At 30.5% G+C, this 21,740-nt stretch overlaps 1 protein-coding gene across 2 annotated transcripts in view; it reads left to right on the top strand.

Moving 5' to 3' along the window:
• The window catches only part of LOC129972572 (CD151 antigen-like), an 86,381-nt gene that overhangs the window by 11,307 nt on the left and 53,334 nt on the right, over window positions 1-21,740 (top strand). The window contains exon 1 of one of the 2 annotated variants that reach the window (XM_056086758.1): window positions 4,739-4,876. The exons of the other annotated variant lie outside the window; for it this stretch is intronic. The gene's annotated coding sequence lies outside the window, so the exon portion shown is untranslated. Of the gene's footprint in view, window positions 1-4,738; window positions 4,877-21,740 lie in introns of those variants that run through there. 2 annotated transcript variants of the gene reach the window in all.

Genomic DNA, 21,740 nt, shown 5'->3' with positions numbered 1-21,740 from the left:
ATCGATATTCAAATCGATTCGGTTATACCAAGGACACATTAGCACTGGCCATTTCATCGAAATGTCAACGATCCCATGAAGAAAAGTGCTCTGTAAACAAGACATATTGATCGTATAGTTTAGATGCGTGACAAATACATTGCATATCGGAGTTTGGCTTCGTGGAATAAGTCAGAACTGAAAGGCTAGTGTCATCCATGGAACGCAAACTGCCACAGAGAAGAAAGAAACTGATATATATTAGAATTTTTTTTTCCTGAGCGATTGTTCCACTGAATGAATGATCTTGTAATAAGTAAAACGTGGTAAAATATGTCACATGACGGACATTTTAAAATTGATTCTAAGACCTTTATGCAAGGGTTGCAAGTGTATTAAAAGACTTTATTGATTTTATTGCTGATTAACTATGCATGAAAAAACTACAAATTCTATGAATTAGAAATTATCAGGATATTATTAATCGAGTTAAATTGAATCAAGTATAATCTAGAATAATTCGGCAAGTTCATGTACATCTCTTTACGTTCATTTAGTTATGCGGATATTTTATTATATCTTGTAATAAGTAAAACGAAGTGACGTATGTCACATAAGATGACGAACATTTTAAAATTGGCTCTGGACCTTCAAAGAAATTATGTAAAAAGAATACAGGGAAATTGAGTTTTAATGTATATTTGTTCAGGCAGGTGCCCATGGCCGCTATGCTAAAAGTGGGTGGCAAGAAGGTCTATTAAAAATTTTATTGACTTTGTTAGCAAATAAATAAATTTGCAAAAACTTCAATTTCTATCAATTATAAATTATCATGATAATATTAATCGATTTATTTAGTCAATAATTAATTTATTTAGTCAAGTATAATCTAATATATTTTGACAAGTTTTTATGTATTTCTTTACGTTCATTTACTTAAGAAAAATGGCGGGTCCTGGCATAGGGGTAGCACGGCAACCCCGTGATCTGGACGTCCTGGGTTCGATTCCCGGTACGGGCATGGTTGTTCTTCATCTGTTCTGTCTGTGAGATGCGTGAATGTGCCCTCTTGTAAAAGGGGGCTGTGCAAGCGAATGTGATGCATGAGTAGCTAAGACGCACTGTTGGCCCTAGATGGCGCTACTAAAAAACAAGAGACGCACGCTCGGCTTAAAATCGCTGATTTTATCAGCGAGCTTGTCCATGGCAAGTGTTAGAGTTATGAAAATATTTTATTACCGGGAAAAGGAGTTTTAGAGGATTTTTGATTAGGTAGCTGCTTAAGGCCGGCCACTATCTTTACAAGAAGGTCTGTTAACCCTTTAAAGGGCCATTTTTTTCCAGTCATATTATGTCAAAATATATTTAGGCTTGAAATTAGAATAAGAAAAGGGATTCATTTAGCTTATTAAATAAATTTAATTTGATTAATTAATTAATTTGGTTAATTAATAATTAAATGACAAACCAAGACACGTTTCTGTCTTTCTAAAACAATTTGTCAGAACTTATGCCAATCTACATAATTTCATGCAAAGATTGATAAATTTTGTGGGAAGCATACTTCCCACGGCCTTAGAAAGGGTTAAAAGATCGGGTTCCTAGTGTATACTGTGTAAGGCAGCAAACATCTCAATCCGTCTCTTAAATGGAGTCAATTTATGTGAGATCTTCATAACCGTATGAAATATATAATTGCGCATATACTTTGTGCCATGATGTCACGGTATTTTTACTCTCTCTTATACGAAATATGCAAAAGAAAAATATTTTAACCTCTAAATTTCAAAATTTTTATGAATTTTTAGGTTTTGGATTCCTGAATCTGAAAAATGTGAACCTAGAGTCTGAAAGTCTTCAGAATTTTCTGGGAAATCCTAGGCCCGTTTTTGTATGTCTAATTACGATAATATAAGAACATAATGATCTAGTCGAATGAAATTTTATATAAGGTGTTGTCATCTAAATTGTGGATGATAAATTCCATCACTAGAAAGACAGTTCATCTGTCTTCCAACATGAAATATAACTAAAAAATGCAAGAAGGCAGTCGAGTGAAATTCGACACATGTTTTCTACAAAACAATATCTGTACTATATCTTCGCCCACTGATATAATTCAAAAGTTTTGAGAAAGGATGCCAGCTCCGGTGTCATCACCGTTATCTGATCGCAGTTCAAAATTACGAGGTTCGTCCCAGAATTATCCTCGTGTTGCTTTGAAACGGAACATAAATATAAGTTAACTAATCCATATCATATCCGTTCAAAGAGCAAATAAATAACATTTTAAAGTTATTCTTTGAAATTAGATTTATCTCTATAAAACATTGATGCCGGGAATTCATACTCCAATTTTAAAATTTTGAATCTCCGATTTCAAACCATTTATTTATTTGTTTATTTTGTTTAAAAGTCAAGAACTTTTTCTTAAGCCGTTTATATGAAATGATTAAGATGAAATTCGAAATCACGGCAATGGAACATTTAGAGCAGGAGGAGGACCTGCACGGGAATTGCAGTGTTTCAGATATAAAACCTGAAGGTCGCATCCGCCAGAGATGACCAAATTATATAAATTCTACTGCGTTTAAATCCGGTTCACCAGCTATCATTCTCTTGCTGGTTTGGAGTAGAAATATAGTGAAAGGAATGCTAGCTCAGATGTTCTATTTTTCATCTAATGATGGCTCAAAATTAAGAGGTATCTTCCAAATTAACCTTCGTGTAGCTTAAAAATTTAAATTGAAGCTAACGCCATTTTTGTGCAAATTTATATAAACGGAACCCATTCAAAATCGCGTAGAATAATGAAGTTTTTGAAGAAATTGTGTAAAATAATGATATCTTTACGTAGCTCGGAGTAAAAGAGTTAATTTAAAGTAACAGTAACAAAACTTACTGTAACTTAAAGCACTAAAAGTTATAGCCCCACCATATTAAACATTTTAATCGAAAATCCAGAAAGAACCCAATTTACCAAACGACTCACGCTTGAAATTTGCACCATTTACATTATTAGATTACCCATCCTTTGGTATTTCTTATTTGTAGGTGAGTGGAAAAGGGAGGGAAGGGGGTCATCTAATTAGAAGTAAGTTCGAATCATGGACTGTAAACACGGTATTAGCGAATTAAGGCGTATGTACACTCTTGAAACTTCGAAAATCGTTCAAAATACCGAATATTTTTTTTATTGCTTAATAATGTTCTCCGATTCTTTAGCTTTCAAACGATACCAAGATGTTGCCAATATTCCAAATATTTCTCGAGTTATAATTATTTTTCTTGAGGTGCTTTCATTGAAAACTCTAGTTACGGTGTTTTTAAAACTCATTTTATGAAGAATGATATTTTTCCACTATGTTGCTTCATTCAAACAATCATAACTCAACAACATAGTTATTTATATATCAAAATAATCTGTATGAAAGAGCGGATGTTTTGTGCCTCAATCAAAGTTATAGTTATAGAAATAAATTTTTAATAGCTGTTTAAAAGTTAAAATGACAGAAAAAATCTCGCTTTTTCTATTCATCGTTGATGAAAAAATTGTAAAAAAAAACTATATATTTTTATAACTTGATTGAGGCAGACAACATGAAGACTAATATTAGGCATCATTTCCAACTAGAATTGTGTGTCTGTACAAATTAGAATTTAAGATATCATGTTTCAAAAAATAGGCTAATTAGCTCATTAAATATTATTTAATTAATTAATAAATAGTGTAATATGGTTTTTTCTCACTGAAAGGAGTTTAAACATATATTAATAACCTACTGTAAAAAAAATGGATTTTTAAAGTTAAAATTTAAAAAAAAATCTTCAAGTGTGTACGTACACCTTAAGCTTCAACGTGGAAGGCCAGAAAAATGTAGAGCAATAAAAATTATTGCCGCTCCAGGCCAATAACTTGGTTGAAATTTAAATAAAATTTGAATTCACCATAGTTAGGTTAATTAAGCCATAAAAAAGTTTAAAGAAAGTTCAAGCATTAAATATTATTGCCCTGTATTATTAATTATTATATATTTGTTGTTATATTAATTTAAATATAAGACTCAACATTTTGATCAAATATCTTGTAAGATCCGAAGACATCACATGTTTTGTATTTGAAAGGCTTTAATCACTAAAGTGCATAAGCACAATTTTTGTTATTTTGATACTCATGTATGTGATCTATCACTCTCAACACTTTAGGTGATTAATATTATTTGTTTGGCAAGAGTAATAACAGCAAGTATAGAGAAAAAATAATGATATTTCATAACACACCCATAACCAAAGTCAACAAAAAACGGAGAGACATAGACCAAACAAACGCTTTTTGTATCCTCTTTTAATTTTTAATAACTTCTTTTATTTTCTTATTTAATCCAATCGCAGAACTCTATGTTTAATATATTTGCTCTTTCTGTTGTTACTTTCTGGAGCACCAAAACCACCTGTTTCTTATTTATCTTAATTTACTGAAGAAATAATTACCGGCATGAGCTGCACTAGCAATTTGTTAGCCTTACAAGGTTAATCTTGGTAATTTCATCAATGAATGCTTTATAAAAAAATAACTTTGTTGTTAGAGAACAAGAAATTACATAATCTCACCAACAAAAACAACCTTTTCCGCTTCCCTTAGCAGCATTAAAAAGCCGTGAGGATTCGAGTTGCCATGACAACGTCAACAAGCATAATATTGAATGAGGCTCAGCACGCATGCGCTGAAAGTTTTCCAGTCTCTCGTTGTCAAAGCGCGCGTTTTTAATGAATATCCACGGTTGACTGCGTTCGACAAGTGTTCTGTGTTGTTTGGGGATAGAGTAGTTTTCTTATCGTTCGAAAATCGAATACAGTAACGGATAATTTTACTTTTAAGAGAGTGAGAACTTTTTGAGTAAGTATTTTTGACTGTTATATAAGTATTATGGAAAAAGAAAGTGAATGGATAGGATTTGATTCGGTTGTTTCAGAATGCCAGTGACGGTTATTGAATTGATATTCAGTTAATTTATTCGTTTCATATACAACATGATGTTCTTCGATGCTATCCTTTAATCATTTTTTTTAACTTAAGCTTTGTTAATGATTTCTGAAGTTGTTATTTATTATTTCTTCTTGAATATAAGTTTTGTGCATTATTTTTAAAGTTTATATGATTGAAATTGATATATCTATTGGTATATTTCTGATTGGTGTATTAATTGCTCACATATGTATCTCTATTATCAACACGATGATATTTTGACTCTAAAATATTTACATAAATAAATTACATATTACTAAAGAAATTTACAAAAAAAAATTTTGAAATGCACATATTTGAGTTAAATTTCTAATTTATGAATAAAAGATTAATCTTAAATATTTTCGGAAAACATACGAAATGAAATTGAATAATATTGGTTATTTATCAAATTTGAAACAAAAATTAATTTCGGATTTAAAATGACTTTAATATTTAATGGCAGGTATCCATTATACGGTGATACTTATTACATATGGGACTTATGAAGTGATGTCAGTATCATGCAACCAATCATATACTTCAATTTAATAAATGATTTTTTTCAATTTTCTTTTATTAATAAATTGAGTGTTCTCTTAAAATGTTCAGTTAGTTCAGTTGTATGAGTTTTTGTTTCTGAAATAATCGGTTCACTCATTACCTGTTTTATGATGTAATATTACAGTCAATGCCAATTATTATCCGTACTTTTCATTCGTCCATATCTATTACAACACTTCCATTCTAAATGAAGCTTAAAATTAAGAAGATAACAGCCTTATAGTTTATTTGAATATTAACATTTTTTTCCTCTTCGTTTGTCTCAGTGTTTGGCATATGAAATTTTATCAATCAAGTAATCATGTTTTTGATTTCATGTTTGATTGTATGTAAATTTTACTCTTGTATGCAATATAGTACCATTGTTAAACAAAAGTTCTTACATATTTTTATGTAAGGCATTTAATATACCTTAATTTCCTGCATATTATGGAGGCGACGTATAATCCGCAAGTACTACTTTTAGCCCTGAAAAAACAAAACAGCAGATAATTTGCACCGCCATGTAATCTTCGGATTAAACAGCGGATTATCCACGGCGACAGATTATTAGTGACGATTTTCGTGTTTTTTGAAACAGATAATCCATGGATTATAACATAGGAAATACTGTAATTACTTTCTTTTGTTAGAATTACAGAGATGAGAAATATTGTAAGCGACAAAATATTCGACATCAGGTTGATTAGAATTATTTACGTTTTAGACTTAGCCAAATCTAAATAAAAAAAACTAGTTTTAATCTTTTGTACGTGAAATAGAGAAAACCTTGTAATCGTCGAAAAATTCGACATCGAGACGTTGAAGAATCGACACTTTTCAAAACTCTTTGAGTCGAAAAATCACACTTTTGGAATTATATTTGCTTTCTTTACAAATAAATCCTAACTCGTGAATTATTTGTGTTAGATTCAGGAAATTTGATATATGGCGTGTAAATTTTCAGGTGTATTTGATATATGGTGTGTACATTTCAGATTCAGGAAATTTGGTATATGGTGTGTAAATTTTCAGGTGTATTTCATATATGGTGTGTAAATTTTCAGGTGTATTTCATATATGGTGTGTAAATTTTCAGGTGTATTTCATATATGGTGTGTAAATTTTCAGGTGTATTTCATATATGGTGTGTAAATTTCAGATTCAGGAAATTTGGTATATGGTGTGTAAATTTCAGATTCAGGAAATTTGGTATATGGTGTGTAAATTTTTATGTAATTTTGAACGAAATTCCTGCAATGGAAGTTTGTCTATGTTAACATGATAATTACAAAATGTAAAGAGCTAGATGAATAAAATTTTGTACATAGTTTTAATTTATAAAATATAGATTCGTATCACATTTAGAACGATGTTTGTTAAATGATTGTCTATCGGCCTTTAGATTCGTAAGCATGTAAAAGGGACAACTCAAACACTTAGATAACTATAAACCAGTTTATCAAATTTGGAATGGAATTTTCATATCAAGTTTGTAGCTTTCAATGAATTTTGGATTTTATCAGTCATTTCGAAGAAGTACAAAATGCATAAACTATTTTCAAAGGCAAATAAATTGTATTCACTGTATATTGTGGAAGTATATCATAAAGTTAAAAAGAGAATTTTCCTTCAATTTTTATCTTTTTAATTAAAACATGGAAAGGCACATAAGTGCTGTTGTTTATCTCCCTTTGGATTGAACACCAATTGAAAGCAAGTCCAAGAGATCGAATCACATAATAAGATTGTAAACTGACTCCCCCATTCACCAGCTGCCTCACAGAGGTAGCAATACATTCAATGATAGGAGGGAGAGAAGCGTCGGCCGAGCAGTGGCTAGGGGTATACATCTTTTGACCTCTGATGAAGAAAATACTTTTTATACGGCCAGATCTTAGTCTAGATAAGAACGTTTTAACACTCCTTGGACTACTGCACGCCAGAGACAAGCCTGGGCACCAACCGGCATACCAGTCGTGCTATGGAGAAATCCTCCATTTCGCTTTAGTTTTAACAAGGTGTGGATCTCTGCGGCCTGCAGTCTACAAGAGGGGGGGGGATTAGGACTTGGGCTTCTTTCCTTGGCCAGAGCATCTGCAATTTCATTTCCGTGGATGCCCACATGAGAAGGGATCCACTGTATGCTTACTGACCCGGTCCTTGCGACTATAGTTAATTTGGAGATAATGTCTTGGCCCAACTTGTCAAGAATGTGTGGCCAGTCGTTTAAGTATTGTATTGAACTCTTGCAAATAAGTAACTGAAACTAGGGAATTAAAAGTTAGTAACTAAAACTGAACCATATTACTGAGCATGAAAAGCTACATGTTGAAATAGACCTTTAATTGAAGGTCAAAAACGTGAAAACTGGGAAAATAATTGGTTCAAGATTTGATACATCTTTATTTTAAATGCTAAAACTGCGAACCAAGTTTTATCTGTTTAGCTGTTTACATTTTGTTTTTAGTTAGCGGTATTTATATGCATTCAACCTGACAAGACAGATAAATGTCATGTGAATCGATTGCATTCGAAATCTGACAAAAATCTGAACATTTTTAAAGATTTCATGTCAAATTTGTATATCTTAAAGCGTTTTTGGGTTATCATATTATTAAATAGGGAGATATAATTCCAGAAATGTGGTTTTAGAGCTCTGGTTGACCGGAAACATGGGAATTCGAGATCCCAGATTCAAATATTTTGACCATCATAATACTTTCTCTTTGCATGCTTCGAATATAAGAAAGTAACTTGCGAAAATTATCTTCCCACAACTTTCTTACATTCTCTCTAATAAAGCTGATATCCCAGAGAACGTCTTACCAAGAAATGGTCACACACTTGTTGGATTTGGATCAACATTTAATAGGTGTCAATACTATCGAAGTTAAATTAAGTCTGTGTACCAAATTTCATTTATTGAGCTCTCTTCGTTTTGTAATTATCGTGTTAACTTATATTCGAACAGCCAGGCAGATTTCCTCCGAACATATTTTGCTTAAAATTTGATAGTAATTGTTGAATGTGGTGTAAAAACCGTATACCAAATTTCATTCCTCTAGCTCAAAGCGTTTTTGAGTTATCTTTGTCACAGACAGGCAGATAGAGAGACAATTCTTTTCCAAACGTGAGATTCTCGAACTCATATAGATCTAAAACGTGGAGATCGTCAAAATCTCGAATTCGAAGTTTTTGAAGATTGCAATACTTTCTCTATACTATGCATTAAAAATTATGTTAAAAACAGCGGAATTCGTTTAACTGCTTGTTATTTTTTGAATCTTGAATTCCATTTGTAAAACGTGCATATTTTCGTATACATAGAGATAGAAGATTGGAAGGTAAGTTAATTTCTCATTATATATAAGAATTCTACAAATTATTAATATAAATTTTATGCATGATATTTGTTTGCACTTAAAAATATGCAGTTATAAACATTGATTGATTTTAAACTATAAGAATTTTGTAGACCACAGTATGCTTAATGAATTAAGATTAAAAGCCATTATATTTTGCTCTAAAAAAATTAGATTACAGAACTAGCTAAACCAAAAAGGAAAATCCAAACAACTTACTATTGTTTTTACGAATATGTTTTGATTTTTAACCCTCTGACCAACATATCGATCATTATGACATAAAGTTCATGATAAGTAAATGGATGTTCAAAAGCTGTTTTGACTAGAGGGTTAATGGTATGTATAGTTAAAATATATTTTCATAGGAATCCATTTTCTTATATATTTGATAATTTTGTGAGATTTTTTAAAATCAAATTATCGTTACAGGTAATTATTTTTTCGAGGCAAAGTTAACGCTTTATTGTTTAGACTCGGGTTTAAAAAGAAATGCAATAAACAACCCAAGAAGTAGAGCAAATAGTTTCAAAGAAGATTTAAAGATAACGGAAATCAATTCCAGCTTTTAGAAAAATAAACAATTTAATATTTAAAAAACATTCTCTTAAACTAACCGTAACAGATTCTCCAATTTCTTATTTTTTTTTTTCCATTTTGGTCCTGGAATTTCAAGTTTTAATAAGACTTTCCTAAATCGATTTCCTTATTTTCTTTGTTAATCTTTTTTTTTAATTCTTTAAAATAAAAGTTTATTTCATAAAACTTTCAATTTTCCCAATAGTTTAATTTTCATAAATTAGTTCGTGAAACAGGAAAAACAAATTTACAACAACAATTATCCTCAATCAAGATTACAAAAGAATCGATTAAGTCCAACTTTACTGAAATGAAATAATTAAAACTAAAAATGATTCAGTAGAAAGAGTTTCGTAGGATATTCATCAAAATTTCTAAATAAGACAATTTTTTTTCTGGAAATTCTATGTTTACACCAAAATTGGTATACATAATGTGTTCTTTTTCCCAAGCTTTCTTTTGAAAAATATCGTTTGCTGAATCTAATTTGATTTTATTTAATTTTCTTAGCATTTATTCCAAAAGAAAAAATAAAAGAATTTGAAATGGAACGAGTGTTTTGAATCAGAATTTAAACAAAACCGATTAATCCCAGCTTTCATGAAATTAAACAATCGAATGTAAACACAATCAAGAGATTCTCGCAGCCTATTCAAAACATTTCACAACAGAGAAATCACAATGATGAAAAACCAGAAACACAGTTAAGGGATTTTTAGAATAATAACCGCTTTCACTACTCAACCGTAACCGTCGTCCTTTAGATGCAGTAATGAAGTTGAAATTATTACTTGATTAAAAAACATTTCTTTATTTGCTTTTATCAGTTCTTACTTGTTCTTATTTTTATTAAAACAATAGAATGGAAAGAATAAACATTGCATTTCCCTTTCTTATTCGTTCGTTTATTTAATTTTGCTTTCAATTAGTTTTTAATCTGGTATCTTAATTGAAGTTATGACACATAAATGGGGATAATTTGCATTTAAACCAGTGTAGCGGTATTTTTGAGGTCTTTTGCAATGCTTAACTGCTGGTGCGATTGAAGTTAATAACGTGAAACTTAGTGGAAGAATGTTGATGAGTTTTTATAAGTATCTGTATGCGCATTTTTTAATACTTAAAGAAGTTATTTTATTTGTTGTAAATTGCATTCCGTACTAAATAATGTACAGTGCAAAGAAATTGGTTGTAATGGAACATTCTTTCCCTTCATTTTTCATTTCTGCTATCTCAACTGAGTCATCATTCATTTGTAATTGCTTAATTTTAAAATATCGAAGAAGTGAAATAAAAAAACAGGAAAATTTTCAAGTGAAATTATAAAATCATTTGGATTTTGGAATAGGAATTTTTATTTTATTTTTTTTACTCGTATATCTTCTTTTTTTTAAAACTCATATAATATTTTTTATTCGTATTGTAAAAAATATTATCAAACCATCAAAAAATAAAAAATAAATTGAAATTGATGTTATGACTAATCTTCGCATTCCAAACCTCCCTTGAAAACATGTTTTTCGAATTATATCCATTCATCTTTCTGTCTGTCTGTCTATTTATCTAAGAACATGATAACTGGGAAATCCTTTGCTCTAGACGGATGAAATTCAGCTTGTACTCTTTACACAAAATTTGTTTAACAAATTTTAAACGAAATCCATTTACAGGAAGTTTGTCTGTCTGTCCAAATACAAGAATATGATAACCATTTTTTTAAAAATCATGTCTGTCTCTCTGTGAATGCGACTCAAAAACCAAAAGAAACTGACAAATGAAATTTTGTATTTTGTTTTTACACCAAATGATACCCGTTTCAACCCCTTGCAAATTTATTTAAATTCCTAATTAGATGTCATGTTCTAATTTGGGCATTTGATGTTATTTTTATTCCTATATGAACGGAAAAGATAAACAAAACACTAATACATGATCAATTGAATTTTTTTTCTTTTTTAAATCGCCATTTTAATGTACAATTTTAATTACAAAAAAATTCTATGATTTGATGAATAAATGCGATGTATGATTTGAATACATGAGTTTGCATTTTAATTGAAATCTAGCAAAGGAAAGTCTGTCTGCCTATCCGCGAGAATATAATCAATATAGATGAAAAGCAAAAGAAAAAAAAAATCAGTTTATGGTATTTATCACCATAACTGTAGATTTATGTCAAATTAAAGATTTAATCCATCAAATGGCTGACTGATAGTTTATTTGTTCGTATGTTTGTGAGCGCAATGATTCAAAAATGCAGCAAGGAAGACAAATGAAATTTCATTGCCTTGCCATTTTTAAAGAGAAATATTAAAAATTTATGATACTTTTTATAAGATTCTTCAAAAGGAAATGTTATAGTTTCCCACTGCATGCCAATTCTCTTCATTATATGACGAAGTTAAATAATAATAAGAAAAAAACGTCATAATGTGGAAGTCAGGCAGAAAATTGTTTCATAAGTTCATTAGTCAATTCATTTGGTGATGATGATGATGTGTCCGTGTTACCACGGAAAGGGGGTGCAGTAGTTTCTGAGGGTAAAGACCCCTGAGCACCGGAGGGCAGAAGTCAGCCAATTCATTTAATTTCATTACAGAATAAAAATTCAATTTTCTTTTACACATAGGCTGATAGTGCCTCTTTAATTCGTGTAAAAATGCCTTTATGGGCTTGTCCCTTTATATATAATCTGAAAAGGATTTTAGAATCGTAGAATATCAGTTTATACAACACGCACTTCATGGGAAAATATGCCATTCTGATTTTTATATAAATTCTTTGTAATAGAAAAATTTTCTATAGTCATTATGACACAACTTCGGAAAAACTTCTACAGAACTTCTTTAAACAAGAATCCACCCATCCATTCCTTTCTCTTTCCATTTATGTATAAATGATGCAATTTACTAACCGTGATAAATAAAGAGGTGAATTGTCATTTGAACCGCGACTTTTAATTTTCTTCGTAGTAATAGGGCAGAGAGCTTCTTTTTCACGGATTTTGATGATATATTATTAAATTGTGATCATGAATTTGATTGATATGCTTCAATGAAGAGTTCAAAGACAAAGAGACAGTTGGCGATGACTTTCTGTGATGTCCTAGGCTTTTAAGCCAAAGCTATGCCTCATTTGGTGGGAATCATAATTGGATTCGTATCGGTGAGGTTTCACGAATTTTTTGCCGAATTCGTGAATGATCTATCTAGTTCAAAAAGAGTTAATGCATTCCCAGGAGAGCCATCTATTTGTGTTTTAGAACATTAAGGGATCTTGCGGAAGGATAATATTCCAGCAAAAAAGGAGGCCCGATATTATGTATTGTATACACTTTGCATATGTGTCGGTATTTTTGTATGCATGTTAAAAATGTTATGACATATAAATGAAATTTGGTATGAGATCTTTTGACTACAATTGTAGTTCTATATCAAATTTTGCTTTTAGTTTATCGGTAAAATGGTGTCCGATACAAATTCGATTTCCGAGTATTTGTGTACTAACCACAGGGATCAGGGATTAATCAACCCAAAAAATGTCATCAGATAACATTATAGATTCAGTAAAAAATTTCACTCATTAGTCTTTGCCAGTAACTTCGCTGTTTCGTGACCACCAGTGCTGCGGTGGCCTGATGGTAATGTCTCAGCTTTGAAACTGAAAAGTTTTAGGTTCGAGAAGCGCTTTCACCGAAGAACCGTTCGTAAGCGGGTTTGGTGTACGTTAAATCCGTCAGGGTCAAACGTCCTCTCGCTGGTGTGGTGCGGTAGGTAGGAAAAGGGGTGCTAATTCTGGTGTTGTCCTCGCCCTCTGACCGCGGTTTAAAATTACGAGGTCCGTATCAAAATAGCCCTAGCGTTGCTGTAAAACGGGACGTGGATATAATGGATTGAACAGTTTCGTGGTCATTACAATCCCACGTCCTGACTCCGATGGATTTCAGTCTTTGAGGTTATCTGAAATTTGAGATGTATACATAAAACGTAATCGAAATATGCCTTAAATATGAAGTTACACAGATGCATTCTTTCTGTGATGTTACGTTAGTTTTGATTAGCAATATGATCCGCGTACAATGCGTTATCGTCTGTAAAGATGGGGACGTTTAATACGTTTGATCGCAAAAAATACCACCCTATATTTTTATGTATTAAACATAAGGTATTAGCAAAGATTTTTAGAGAACATTTGTGAGAAATGTTTGTGTAATCTTAATTTCAAATGACTATGTTTCCTTGCAGTACTGAGTTAAAATAAATTTGACACATTTTATATCAGTTACATTAAAAATACACTCTTTTCGTAATATCCTTTTGCTGTTTTGATGTTGAGCTAGTTGAAAAAAATGTAGACATCGTAGAACATCCGTTTCAACTGGAAGCACGAAGAATATCACAGATCTAGTTTTATTTCATAAAAAGAATGAGCTCCGAAAAAGAACAAACCGAACAAAAGCTGCCTCATTTTGGTATGCATTTACAAAAAAATGGCCAGAGTTCTTTTTAATATTAGTATCTATTACTCAATAGTTATGAAACGGAACTTTTTTATTATTATTACTATTATTAACCTTAATTTTATTTACTTTTGAATAATTAAAAATCGATAAATTTATAAAACGAGCGCTTTTTCAAAGATTGCCTTCAATGATTGCAGTTTAACTATCAGATCTACATCACAGTTTTATTCTTAAACAGATAATTTAAAAGAACTGCAGCGATCCATAACATTATTATGTTTTGTTTTATTTCGATATTTTAAAGTTTTATCGTTTCATGATAAACAGTACGCATTTTCTATATTCAGTTCTTTTTCTGTTGTTGTGAATTCGATTGTTGTGATTGTTAGATCATTTTAACTAAAAAAATATGCCTAACTTACGGATATAAAATGTAGCTTTTACTAAAATCAAATGGCAAGAAATAGTTAAGAGGTTAATTTGAGAGATCTGGAGCGTTAAATGTAGGTCCATTCAAAAAAAGAAAGCTATGGTAATAAGAACGCAGGATGAAAATGGATGTTATTTTAATCCGGGTATACGAAAAAAGAATTGATTTATGAGCATATGAAGAGTTATTTAACAGAAATCGAGTCACAGTCAAACCTTCATAGTTAATGTCTGCATGTTTGAATTCCACAGGGCAGACCGTAGATTTAGAGCTATTAAATTTGGCACACATATATTAAGAAAAATAAAAAAGTGCATCTAGAAACGATTTTTTTGAAATTTTAATAAATAAACAATTAAACAAAATTGACGTTTTTTTTGTTTTTGTTTTTTTGCTTCTGAAAATATTGAACTCTGTTATTTTTAGATTATCACAAAATTTTTAAAAAATTGTTTTTCCAATTATACCAATATTTTTGTAGTAGATTTTTTTAAAAACTATTTTCAATTAATTGTAAAAATATTTAAAGCAAATTTTTCAGCAATATATTCTATTGTTAAATTTAATGAAACTGAAATCGTTTGTAGTGTTACTACAATTATATTATACTTGAGTTTTTTTTTCTTCCATTGTTGTTAAGGAGAATTCGGTTTATGTTCCTATATAAAATAGATTTCTGTTTAGGGCAGGCTCTTAATAAAACTTTTAAACTGTTATTCTATTTAAAGTAAAATTTAACTTCAGAAGTAGTTGAAGTTCCGTTTTAAAATAGAATTCAAATTTTAGGTGGGGTGTAGAAACTGAAACGTACTTCATTTCTAATTTAAAATAATAAAGAGAATTTTATAAAATATTTTTTAAAAGTGCAAGATCTATATTTATCAAAATTTGAAATTTAAAGTCGTATTTTACAGAGAAATCCATTAATAAAAATTATATGTAATTGAAGCTTTTAGAAAGCAGTAATCTCGACGAACCGGCTGATCGTAGACGCATAGTAACGAATACTCTTAGAAAATAAAGAAATTCATTTGCTTAAAGAATTCAATGATTTTGAATATCTTATTATGGAAGAAATGATTTTATTAGATGTACGACCAGAAAATATTGAAAGTTAATAGAAGCATCTTAACGTGTATTAATTTTTAATGCATTTATTTAATGTATTTAATAAATACACGTCATTGCTATTTATTAGAAAAATTAATAAAAGGACACATTGTGACTACTGAAATGGATACAATTAACATATCATTACAGAGGATCCATGCTGCTGCAATGTTATACTTTATTTTGTGACTTTACGCAAGCAATTCTTGTATACATATATAGCAATTCTTGTATATATATATATATATATATATATATATATATATATATATATATATATATATACTTATAATAAAGCTCAATGTGTGTGTGTGTGTGTGTGTGTGTGTTGGCGCTCTACAGGCCAGGTCATTTGACATACAGCTATCAAATTTGGTACATGTATATCTTAGAGGTCGGGAATGTGCACCTGGGGTCCCTTTTTTTGAAATTTTAATTAGAATTTTAATTATTAATTAAAAACTAACTTTCCCGCCAAAAAAATCTTCCATTTTCCCCACCGCCAACTTTTCCGCCAAAAAAATCTTCCATTTTCGCCACCGCCAAATGAGTAAGGCTTTCGTTTTTTTTTCTCCCAACAGTAATGAGGCTAGGGTTAGTATTTTTCGGCGGATTATTTCAAACGATTCTGTTTATTTTCTTAATGTTTGATGCATTTAAAATTAAACATTGTTAATTAATCGATCCTTCAGATTCTTTCTGAAATACTTTTGAATTAAAATAAAACAGAATAAAGGAAATTAAAAATTTCTAATCCGCATAGCGTTACCCCAACTGGCATAGAAAAAAACCCCCGCGTATTTGCGTTACGTAACTGGCGTTGAAAATTCATGCATGCGCTTTGTGTTCTGAATTCCGCATTGTGTTGACGAATTATTATCAACGGATGCGGACTGGATTTAAATTTTTTTTAGGTTCGTTGCATGCTTTTGTAATTAAAATGTATTTATGTTAGTTATATATTTTTTGTACATGCTTATAGTTTTAAGTGCATCGTTTTTTAAGTAGTTTTTTTAAAACCTGTTTTAAACCGTCTATTTAAAACGATTCGTTTCATTTTCTTAGTGTTTGATGCATTTAAAAGTAAACATTGTTAATGAATCGATCTGCTCATGATGAATCTAAGAAAATTTTGTTGACAAATTCTTGAGATAATACGTAAATTGAAAAAGATATTTTTTAGTGCCCATAAAGATTAAACGCTGAGTGACTCTATTTTCATTAATCAGATTATAAAAAAATTCTTTGTTTCAGTAAAAAATATTATTATATTAATTGCAGATTAATTCTTTCCACTTTAATTTAAAGCATAAATTCTACGTGTGCTAACAGAAAATGAGAGAGATACATATTACGTTATGACTGAAGGCCTTTATAATATTATGAGTGAATTATATGTCTGTCAAAATTTGAAGTTTTAAAATATTTTGATGAAGAAGCTATTAAAGTAGGAATTGCATAAAATATTTAAATATAAAAATTTTAACGAGCATTAAGTATGGCGAACCGGTTGGTCGACAAATTCTTGAGATATTACATAAATTAAGAAAGATATTTTTTAGTTCCCATAAGGTTTAAATGCTCAGTGACTCTGTTTTCGTTAATCATGTTATTATAAAAATTAACTTTTATTGACGAACACGAACACACTGATATTCACCGTTACTCTGATTAGATGTTATAAAATCTGAATAGATAAACATAAACGTGTAAACAGCTGTGCGCCGGTTTCTATGGCAACACAGCTGGAAAGGGAAAAGAAGTTTCTAAGACAGAACATCTGCTTCACACAATTTTATAGAATAACTCTTCCCCTTTTTCGTTTCCTTTTTTTAAAAAATTACTTATTTAATAAGAACACCTGCTTTACCCAATTTTTTAGAATAGTTTTTTCCCCCTCTTCGCTTGCTTTAAAAAAGCATCTATACTTATATATAAATTTCAATGTGTGTATGCGTGTGTGTGTGTGTGTGTGTGTGTGTGTGTGTGTGTGTGTGTGTCCACAGAAAAGACCATTTGACCTAAAGCTACCAAATTTGGTACATGTATACCTTAGAGGTCGGAAATGTGCACCTGGGGTCCCCTTTTTTAAATTTTTAATTAGAATTTTAATTATTAATTAAAAGCTAACTTTCTCGACAAAAAATTATTCATTTTCCCTACCACCAAATGAGTAAGAGTTCAGTTTTTTCCCCCAACAGTAATGAGGCTAGGCTTAAGATTTTTTGGCTGATTACTTCAAAGGATTCTGTTTATTTTCGTCATGTTTGATGCATTTAAAATTAAACATTCTTAATTAATCGATCTTTCAGATTAATTCTGAAATACTTTTGAATTAAAATAAAACAGAAGAAAGGAAATAAAAATTTCTAATCTGCATAGCGTTACCCCAACTGGCTTAGAAAAACTCGCGCATTTGCGTTACCGTAACTAGCGTTGTAAATTCACGCATGCGCATTGTGTTCTGATTGTTGACATGACAACAAATATCAACGGACGATTTAAATTATTTTTTGATTAGTTTCATGCTTTTGTAATTAACGTGTATTTATGTTAGTTAAATATTTTTTGTGTATGCTTATAGTTTTAAGACCATCGTCTTTTAAGTAGTTTTTTTAAACCTGTTTTCGACCGATTATTTTAAACGATTCGTTTTTTTTTTTTTTTTTTTTCTTAGTGTTTGATGCATTTAAAATGAAACATTGTTAATTAATCAATCTGGTCATGATGAATCTGAGAAAATTTTGTTGACAAATTTTTGAAATATTACATAAATTAAGAAAGATATTCTTTAGTGCCATAAAGTTTAAACACTCAGTGACTGTTTTCAATAATCATATTACAAAAAAAATACTTTGTTTCAGTAAAAAATATTATTATATTAATTGCAGATTAATCCTTTCCACTTTAATTTAAAGTATGAATTCTATGGGAGCCAACAGAAAATGAGAGAGATACATATTACGTTATGACTGAAGGCGTTTATAATATTATGAGTGAATTATATGCCTATCAAAATTTGAAGTTTTAAAATATTTTGATGAAGAAGCTATTAAAGTAGGAATTGCATAAAATATTTAACTATAAAAATTTTAACGAACATTAAGATTGGCGAACCGGCTGGTCGCAAAAGGCGGCTAGTATATATATAAATTTATTTCATGTATCTAGAAATGTCTCTAACGATTTGGGTCAAATTTTATATTTAGATAAGGTTTTGATTTTTAAGTTTATCTATATAAGCACCTTTTCAGAAAAAACGATTTTGCACACACACACACACATTTTTTTTATATCTAACTATTAGAGCCTTATACAATCTCATCTGCAATGTCAAATAGCGTCACCTCGGACGTGTTGTTGTTTCTTATGGCACTTGCCATGGACAAGCTTGCTTTTACAAAGACAGCTATTTAAGCCGATAGGGAGCGTGTTTTATTTTTTCAGTGGCGTCATTGAGGCAGGGATAGCCTGGTTGGTAGGGCGTTGGGTTCGCGTCCCTTGAGTTGCGAGTTCGAGCCACGCCGGCCGAAGACTCCCCGCGTGTGTGGTGGCTGGCGTGCGTACAAATCTGTCGTGGTCACAAAGTCCTCCATGTCTAAAGTAATACCACTGGGGGTAGATCAGAGGTGATCGTTCTCTGATTCAGGTCTAAATTACGATCTGTGGTATTGAGTGAATAAAATGCATGAATGAAGTCCGCCCAGTAAAAAGGGTTGTGACGTGTGTAGTGGTAAAATCGTACCTTGGACTTGACTTCACCATGGTAAAACTGAGTTCAAAAATATAAGTAATGATAGATAAACTGTAAAATAAGTAATGCAATATAAGTAAATTGTTTCGAGTTTAATTGATTTTGTTAAGCTCTTTTCTCAGGCACTGCTATGTTATGTACATACAGTACCTTAAAATGCTTTGAAAAACACGCATGGCCTTGGTGGCCTCATGGTAAAGTCTCGGCCTTAGAACTTGTAGGATTCCGAGTTTGTGACCAAATGTAGCAAAAAGATGGGGGCAATAGCAGCAAATTGACTTATGACACGGAACTTCAATTGTTGTTCAAAACAAATTATAAGACTTTGCGTAAAAACTATTGCAATTTGGAGCAGAATAAAAAGTGTAGCAGACAGTTCAAAACCGGATAGAATGAACAGAACACGATTGTGACCTGCTAAAGACAGGGATAGGGACATTCGCGCTCTGGTAGGTAGTAATGGGGCTACATCAGAGGGGAAGAAACGCCCTTCCTTTGCTGCGAAAGTTATAACACGAATTTTCTGAATTAGATACTAGATCTTCTGATTAAAGTTCAAAATTCCAAGGTTGGGGCAAAATATAGACTTTGCATAACTGAGCGCTGAAAATTTATCTAATTTGGCAATAACACATTGGATTCTGAAATTGGCTTGGTGTGCTGGAGATATGCAACATGAACCATGCTTTTGTATAATTTCAGCAATATTCAAACTGTAAAAGAGTGCCCATTCTAATGGTGATCCGATTACGAGTTTTTAAAATGCGAGAGATGGATATACCCATCTAAACAAAATTCGGCTTGACTGCTAAAAATAATTGAATTTTATGTTGAATCCTTAAAGGTATTGCTGAAAATACTACATCTTATTTTTCATTCTTTCTAGCCTACATATAATATTTCATAAATTGTTCTTGTTACACTAGCATTTCAAATAAAAAAACAATTTGATTGTACTGTGATCAAAGTTGATCTAGTTATGAAACTTTGAGTTTCTTTATTTCAGATCAATCAACGGCAAACTTAAAAACCAAAATGTTGTGAAGGCGGCATTTCCGGAAGATTACAACTGAAATGGTCATCTAAAGTTATGATATTTAAAACTCCATAACTTAGTCAATTTTAGTAGCAGGAACATTTTTTAATGAAAATGTTAATTCTTCAAGAATATTTAACAAATTATATCTAATGGAAGCTGAAGACTATGTAAAAATTAAGATTTTGTAACTTTTTGCAGCAATACATCTCTTAATTCAAACAACATAAAATACTTTGTTACTTATAAACATTTTCCAATTGATGGTAGATGCTTATTTATAATGGTTCAGAAATTAATAATTGGGATTCAGTTAGTGAGGATTGCATACCTTAAATAAAAAAAGAGATAAATAATTTCATTTGAGTATATTCATGCTATGCTAATATTTAATTACTACATTAATAAAGATAATAGAATACTATTTGATTAATAAGAATAAATAATTACTATATTAAGAAAAATTAACCAGAAAAATATTAATTGATTAATTAAATAATATTTAATTACTACCTTAATAGAGATCTATGATTGTAAAGATTTAATTACAAAAAAGTAATTTTTCAGCTATAACGCGAGAAAGGAGTTATTTTTTAAAGATGAGAAATTGGTGTTATAAAATTTTCTCATTCAGTCGTCATTAAAAATAAAAAGATAAGAAAGACTGTAACGGATGGAAAAAAAGAACAGAAATGTGCTGATCTTTAAATTTGTGATTCTAAACTTCCATTACTATGTTTTGATTTAACAGATCTGATTTGTTCTAATTTATTCCAAGTATACAATTATTTTTGAGATTAGATTCTTAATAGAAATTTCGATCATTTGGATTGAAAATTTCATTAAAAAATAAGAATAATTTAAATCTACGAATAAAAAGAACTCAAAACGATGAAAATTCATTTCATAAGTTTATATTGCGATCGCGTAAGCACATCTTTATTATTATTATCTTTGCAATTTCATTTCTGTAGATTTATTTAAACCATTCAAACAATTAGAAACATTGCACATGAAAAGGAAATCGCTGTTTTATAAAAGAAATGGAATCAATTATTGAGCATTCCGTCTAAATATCGACTAAATAGTCTAATTTTGAGTAGCAAAACTTTTGAATTTTATTATACAATAATGCATACTATTAAATAGATTTGTGAATGAGAATTAAAAAAAAAATATGTTGATTTTGTATCATTTTCTCAATTTTAGCATATGATGTTTGTAGGTATAAATGGGATAGTCGGCTAAATTGCAACAAATACTATTCTAAGCACCATTTATCCGATTGAGAAAGCCCATAGAAATCAAGTGTCTAGTACATTTATTTTATGAAAGCATAAACTTATCTTCCTTACTGCTTAAACAAGTGCATTATAGGACGCACCTGTTTATCTACACGTGTTTGCATTATTATGTGGCATTAACTTGATGGATTATGTCCTTGAATGCCTCAAGACCACATATTTTATGTACCATT

The sequence above is a fragment of the Argiope bruennichi genome, chromosome 6 (assembly GCF_947563725.1).
Source record: "Argiope bruennichi chromosome 6, qqArgBrue1.1, whole genome shotgun sequence".
Taxonomy (NCBI): Eukaryota; Metazoa; Arthropoda; class Arachnida; order Araneae; family Araneidae; genus Argiope; species Argiope bruennichi.
Note: the sequence above shows the minus strand (reverse complement) of the source record. Positions and strands in the feature narration are given on the sequence as shown.